Source organism: Papaver somniferum, unplaced genomic scaffold (genome assembly GCF_003573695.1).
Source record: "Papaver somniferum cultivar HN1 unplaced genomic scaffold, ASM357369v1 unplaced-scaffold_91, whole genome shotgun sequence".
Classification (NCBI taxonomy): domain Eukaryota; kingdom Viridiplantae; phylum Streptophyta; class Magnoliopsida; order Ranunculales; family Papaveraceae; genus Papaver; species Papaver somniferum.
This window is the reverse complement of record NW_020652193.1, coordinates 37,420-44,636: the sequence shown is the minus strand read 5'-3', so window position 1 is coordinate 44,636 and position 7,217 is coordinate 37,420. Positions and strand designations below refer to the sequence as shown.

The following is a 7,217-nucleotide window of genomic DNA, read 5'->3' as shown; positions in this document are numbered from 1 at the left end:
TGCAGCAAACATATTCAGTGAGACGAACAGTTCATTGATTGGTAGGTTTGGCTCATAGATGTGAGCCGAACCTCAACCTGTTTCGTCGTACCATGATCCAAAAAATCATCTAAACAACCTTTATAATTCTAAAAATTATCTTAATCACTAAACAAAATATTTAATCACTAATCAATATTACTAACACTAATATGTAAAGAGCAGATTTGTCATTAAAAAAATTTTGGGTTAAGGGGTTATCTGAATTTACTATTTCACAACTTTTTTTTATCTTTATTCAATATTCCCAAAAAGATTTCAGTATGCCCAAAATCATGGTTCAAGATTTTTGCAAAAGTATACCAAGGGGTTTGAACGAGTAGAAACTTAAGCTAAGGCCCGATACAAAAATAAATCTTATTCTCAGGCCCGAAATATTGTCCACATTCTATCGCACCCATAATCATTCAAAATTATAAAAAATGGTGAAAATACCAAGTTACCCTTTATGTTTTACATTTATTACAAAACTGCCTTCAGTTCCATATCCTCTTCTTTTTGAAAATATCTTTCTTCACCATCACTACCACCACCACTTGCACCTGTGCCTCCGACACTATCGTCGCCAATCGCCTCCGCCTCTACCAGCACCGCCTCGCCACCACACCATCTCCACCACCACCACCATCGCCGCCTCCACCAGCACAGCAGCCGCCACCGCCACCATCACCAACACCACCATCTCCGCCAGCACGTCACCGCTACCAGCACCACCGTCCGCCGCCGCCAGTACCTCCATCAAAATTGCTGCATCACTTGGGTTACGAAATTTTTTTTCAAGATGATTGTCATGGTTATATAGTCAAAGAGGCTGCATATAATTTGATCTGTATAACAAGTTATGAACCTTTCAAAGATGGCTGCATAACCTGTTACGTACCCCCATTTTAGTTTGGTGCAAAAATTATACAACTACTTTTATCTGTATACATGTTATGCACACTACTAGGATGCATGCATATCATGTTATGCACTCTATTAGTTTGCTGCATAACAAGCTATTCTGATACTTCAATCCGCGTAATGTGTTATGCAATCGTCACTACAGAAGAAGAAAAGCACATCTTACAAGGAAAGAAGCCTACATGGAGTCAAAAAAAGTCATAAATTGTAGCGAATCTTCAATTTTATATCTTCAAACCCATTCGAGGGTACTTAGTTGATGTTCCGCCATGAGCTGCGATACCAGATTCAACCTACCATCACAAGGTTTAATTACAAGCAAAACTGAGATATAGACAACATCCTAGAAGGAGTATTAATCTCAGAACTCTTACTTATTTTATACTCACCTTCTTTTTGCAGACAGTTGAAAGACGATAGAAACTTTACAAAAGCATTTGCTATAGGCAAGAGTATAAAAGCCATCACAGAATAATAATGCATATACATAAATCAACAACCCAAACGGAAGAACTACGTGGTCTAAACTGCTGACAAGATACGAAAAAAATAGGACAATAAGCAACTGCAAGTCACGCTACTAAAAATATTAGCATTGAACAAAGATTAATCCTATCACACAAAGCTGCCAAGTTTCCATAAGTTATACTACTGTAAAAATTCATCTTCATGATATTTAAACTACTGTTCCTTCTTTCCACGAAATTCTCAATATAGATCAATCATAATATACAAAGCTGCCAAGTTTCCATAAATTAAACTACTGTAAAAATTCATTTTCAGAAATATTATGACGGTAATGCAGTCAAAATAGGTTGCATAACTTGTTACTTTAAAATAGGTTGCATAACTTGTTACGGTAATGCAGTCAAAATAGGTTGCATAAATTTTCATAAATTTCAGCTACTTTAATCTGTATAACTTGTTATGCACCCTTTAAAGATACAACTCAAACGAAAGAACAACATGGTCTAAATAAACAGCTAACAAGATACGATAAGATAGGACAATAAGAAACTGCAAGGCACACTAATAAAACTACTATCCTTGCGCAAAGATCAATCCTATCATACAAAGCTGCCAAGTTTCCATAAATTAAACTACTGTAACAACTCATTTTCAGAAATACCACGACGGTTATGCAGTCAAAATGATTGCATAACAAGTTATTCAGTTAATTTAATCTGCATAACAAGTTATGCACCATTTAAACATGGGTGCATAAAAGATTATGCACCCTTTTAGTTTAATGCATAACAAGTTATGCAACTACTTTAATCTGTATAACTTGTTATGCACCCTTTAAAGATGGCGGCATAACATGCTATGCACCATCTCAGTTTGCTACATAATCTTTTATGCATAACAAACCCCCAAAATGTATTCACCTGACATCGCTATTGTCTTTCCTTTTTGGGGGCTCTTTCTTGAACTCGTTTGTGAGTCACGAGCAGGACTTCTAATACTCATACCCTTTAAGGTCCGCACCATCTAGAAATGGATCCTTTAATACTCATACTCATACACGGGAAAATGTAAGAAACAAACAAAAAAAAAACAGAAAATAAAGGAAAATCACCACACATATACGGATTAAAGTTAAACGTTATGCACCATCTAGAAATGGATCCTTTAAAGCTTGAAAACCACATTCCAAATCTGACTAAAGACAACAGAAGCCATACACGGGAAAATATATGAAACAAAAAAAAAAAACGAACAGAAAATAAGGAAAATCACCAAACATACGGATTAAAGTTAAACATTACCTAATAAAATATCATATCAAACAAACATATTGAAGTTTATCTAAACACAACTAAATCAAGAGAATTTTGATCAACTAGTAATCAAATAGGTTTATGTACTCAATAATTTTCCAAATGACGTGTACATCACATCCTGTCGAGTAAATAATTGTCAACATCAACTACCATGGTTTTCCCTAATCTCTAAGACAAGCTGAAATCACATAAATTAATGTCTAACCAAATTAATAGCTTCATAATGTGGCGTTATGCAACCATTTTCTCAACTAATAACAGGTTATGCAGCCACTACAAAAAATGTAGAATGAATCTAGAAAACGAGTTTCATTTGGGAATTGTATTTTCTCATTAGGAATATGCATCCACACAGATCTCTCGATGCTCATTTCTTGATTACCAACAGCATGATAAAATAGACCATTGTTAATTAACATTATCTACTCATAGAAGTATGGCACTAAAGCATTAACCTCACAAATACACACACTGACGATCACGACCAACATACACAACATCAATTGCATAAATTTACATAAGATGGAAAGAGCTCAAAATAGCATCTAGTTAATGTATACTTTCCATTCGATTCAAAGAAACAGCTGGACATGGTTACGACTAATCGAATCACCAATGAATGTCCAAGACTCGATCATCCAGTACCAAATGCAAAAAAAAAAAATCAAAGAGGCCTTGTGAACTGCTTCCCTGATATCCAAGATCTGTAACAAGATCAGCAAATTCGGGCAAAGTTAAAAAAAAAAAAAAAAAAAAAAGATTCAAATAGCTTAACATCGATTACTTAAATAGTTAAGAAACTTAAATAGGCTTCAGAAAAGATGTAACTTGTTGCAAGCATGTTATTAAATGAGCCTTGCTATACCTTGGTTCAACAATATAAAATAAACACGTCATGCTATCCTCCATCCTTGTGGAAACTAAATTAGACTCCGCAAAAGTTACCTCAGCTAGCAATTCCTAGTTGTACTCCATGTTTTGTATAATTAAGGTCCTACGAATCAACATACTTACGATCCGAAAATCTGGAAATAATCTATCGAAGTATGAACGGGTTGAACGCTTTTACAAGACTCACAAGAGAAAAATGGTTTAGTCACAGCAACAACTCCACAATTCCAGCATCTCCCAGAAATTCCATCTTATGAAAAGAAATTCTTCCTGTAATTCACTAGAAAAATGTTGCCATAAGAGCTCTTAGAAAACCTAAATTCTCCAGCGTGGTGAAATGAACAAGAAATAACTCTGGTAGATTGTAACTTGGGGGGTCCAAATTAGTAAGTGATCTTCCGCTTACGCTTTTAGTAGCAGAGACCCATAGATTTATTTTCTACATTTCCTTTTCGAAAATTAAAAGTTAACAAAATTGAAATTGATTCAATGGGTAACAGTAATTAAGATGTCTAAACTCAAAAAGGATTTATAATTTCTTCGATCCATATTAAAAATAGGGAGATAAATTAAATTTCAGTCAAGAACCCTAGAAAATAATTTCTATTTTTTCTTTTCGAATTTTTTATCTCAAAAGAGAGATCCAGATTAGATGAAGAAAGATCCTTACTCCGATCAAGATTAGACTGACAAATTGAGTTTTAATCAGAAGTTTAAAATTTTCAAAATCATAAAATAGAACAAATAGTTGATGATAGAAGAAACTTATCTTGTGATCATATCTGAAGATTGAATCTTCATATTTAACAGATGATAATCTTCATCCAAAGACTGAATTTCAGACCATCGAGCTCTCGAGGTCAGAATAAAATGTCTCTTTCTTAAAATAACAGAAACGAAGAAGAAAAATATACCGGAGGTTAGTTTGGGAACGAAGAAGACAACGAAAACACAAATTCTAAAACTTTGGGCCCGTAAATAATTTTATTTACACCCGTGGGTTTGTCAATGAGAAAAAGTGAGAAAGGGTCTAGTGGTACTTTTCACTTGAACGAGAGACCTCCAACTCTTTGAGAATCCCTCTTTCGACCGGAACCTTTTGTTTTTTCGCACCACCGATTTTTGGTATTTTCAAACCCACTTCTCTTTCACTTCGCGTAAAACCATTTTTCTAGACCCTAACGTATACTTAGTATCACGGTTTTTACCTCTGCCTCCTTTTCTTTGTTTTTTTCCTTTCTCTTTATATCACCTCTTCGTTAGTCATCATATCCTGGTTGTTCATTGATGATTACTTTGTAATAATTGTTTGCATGGTTCCTTCCAACAACTATGAAACTGAAATACTGTTGGAAACAATGAACAATAATGAAATCAAATCTCAAATAACTGAGTCGCGATGTCGTTATTTTTAAGGTATTTCGTGACTCTGCTTCTTGATTGTGCTAGCAGTCAAAATTGTCGAAAATCTATGGGATAAAACAGCTGATAACTCTCTTGTTCGATTTCTCTGCACCTTGAGAAATCGAACCAACTCTTACTCTTTCTCACACTTGCTCTGTATTCAATAGATGAAAAAACCTTAGTTTTTCATCTTCTCCAAAAAAAATTATCTTTTATAACTCAAAGGAAATCAATGCGGCTTAATGAGAATAAAATCAGTAATAACTGCCTACTTAAAATCATCCATAACAGTAATAAAACGGCTAGAATATAATTAACGAAATTAATGAAATTAATTGAGAATATTAAGTTGACAAAAACGTTTCGGAAATCAAAAGTTGAATCTGCAAAAAATTAACTTTTAAATCAATAGACCTCCCAAGACCCCAAGGCCCCGCTCTCCCGGACTTTTGATAAATAGTATAGATATATATATACATAATATACCTACCCAAATGCATGGGGTGAGACTTGAACCCAAGTGAGAGCTCAAAATAATACCACCACACTATCTCTATAAGTTTGGTAAGATATTACAAAACTATGTTTTTAAATATATATATCTCCCAACAAATACTAACTGACGCTAGATTTTTTATCTGGTGCGCAAACACAGGAATGCTTTTGACACTCAACCATTGATTTTTTGAAGAGGCAGCGTAATTTTATAGCTAGTCATGATGTTAACGTTCATGTTGGGAATTTTCCTTTTCATAGGATTGGTGTGGTTGTTCAAAAGGGGGTTGGTGTTGAGCTTGTAACCAGACTTCCAACCAATTTCTTGAATGAACCTGATTTTGATTGATATTGTAATAATTTTACCACATAGTTTGCTTAAAATAAATGGATCCCTGTTATTAAAGCTGGAGACATTCAAGGTCAATATGAAATTTTAACTTCACATTTTTTATTCTTATGTTAACGATAAATACAGAGTGAAGAGAAGCTCTTCATGGTGTTGCTATGACAAAACTAAAGTCGGGTCGCCTACTTAGAAAACTGGATGTATGACAAAACTAAAGTCGCGTCGCCTACTTAGAAAATTGAATGTCTTCGTGGTGGACAGGCTGGTGGTGCTGCTAAGGAAGATAAAGCTTAGTTTTTGGCCGTTTATATATTAGGTGTGTAAAACTGAATATCTTCATTGTTTGAGAATATACTGAATCTAGTAACTCTATTTTATAAGATGTTCTTTGCAGAAGTAAACATTTAGACCCGTGCAGCGCACAGGCGCAAAAGCTAGTATATAGAAGCAATGGAACTAGAAAATTCTTTGGACCCCTGTATAAACTCAAGCCAAAATGATGTATTCCCATTATAAATGTCTATAAGTATATTTTATATAAGCCCAATTTTGGGTGCCGAACTTATATATGCAAAACAAATTATACATGTATGTATATTGTTCCAAATTATTCCCGCATCACGAATCGTTGACCGAATTTAGCTTTATCGAATGCAAATAATACACATACATACGCCGTTCGGTACGTTTGTTCGAATACCGAATTGATAACTAGGTTACATACAAACACCACTTGAACTCAAACTTCAACAGGTATCTAAGTGGTCGACGTTGCTGGCGATTCTCATCTCTCAATCCTAGTTAGTAAGTTCGCGAATGATTCGCGAATGATTCGCGAATTTTTCCGTATCACGAATTTTACCGTCTTATTCGCGTACGTTTGCAACTCCGAACCCAAGTCGCGTATTATGTGGCATTCCCGGATTATTCGCGAACCGTTCACGAATTTTACGTATTCCGAATGATACGTCCGTTTAATTCGCCATAAATTCTTTAGCTTTTACTTTTCAAAGACTCCACTTTTTGGGCTTTACTGCCTTCCGAGCATACACGACCGAATATTAGACGTGTTATAATTTTTATGAAACAAAAACGACTGAAGAGATTTGAAGGTGAAGGTGAGAGAGATCTCAAACTCACTAACCAAGCATCTAAACCACCATACGACGTCCTCTTGGATAACTAATGTTGTATATATTATTGATATCATCATATTAAGTTTATTTTTTCTTTAAATAACTCAAACATATGCATAAAAATTGGTCTATGACCTTATAAATACAAATTATTTGTTATATATAGATACCGAATTTTCAGAGCCGAACTCACATTTATAAATCGAATTATACACG

At 34.5% G+C, this 7,217-nt stretch overlaps 1 long non-coding RNA gene across 2 annotated transcripts; it reads right to left on the bottom strand.

Moving 5' to 3' along the window:
• Nucleotides 1–366: 366 nt before the first annotated feature.
• LOC113346058 lies at nt 367–4,526 on the bottom strand. 2 transcript variants are annotated; one of them, XR_003358377.1, is made up of 3 exons: nt 3,592–4,526; nt 1,125–3,430; nt 367–794 (listed from the first exon to the last, which is right to left on the bottom strand). It is a non-coding gene; the product is annotated as an uncharacterized LOC113346058 (long non-coding RNA). The 2 variants fall into 2 exon arrangements; XR_003358376.1 differs by having other exon boundaries at nt 367–3,430.
• Between the last annotated feature and the right edge of the window lie 2,691 nt (nt 4,527–7,217).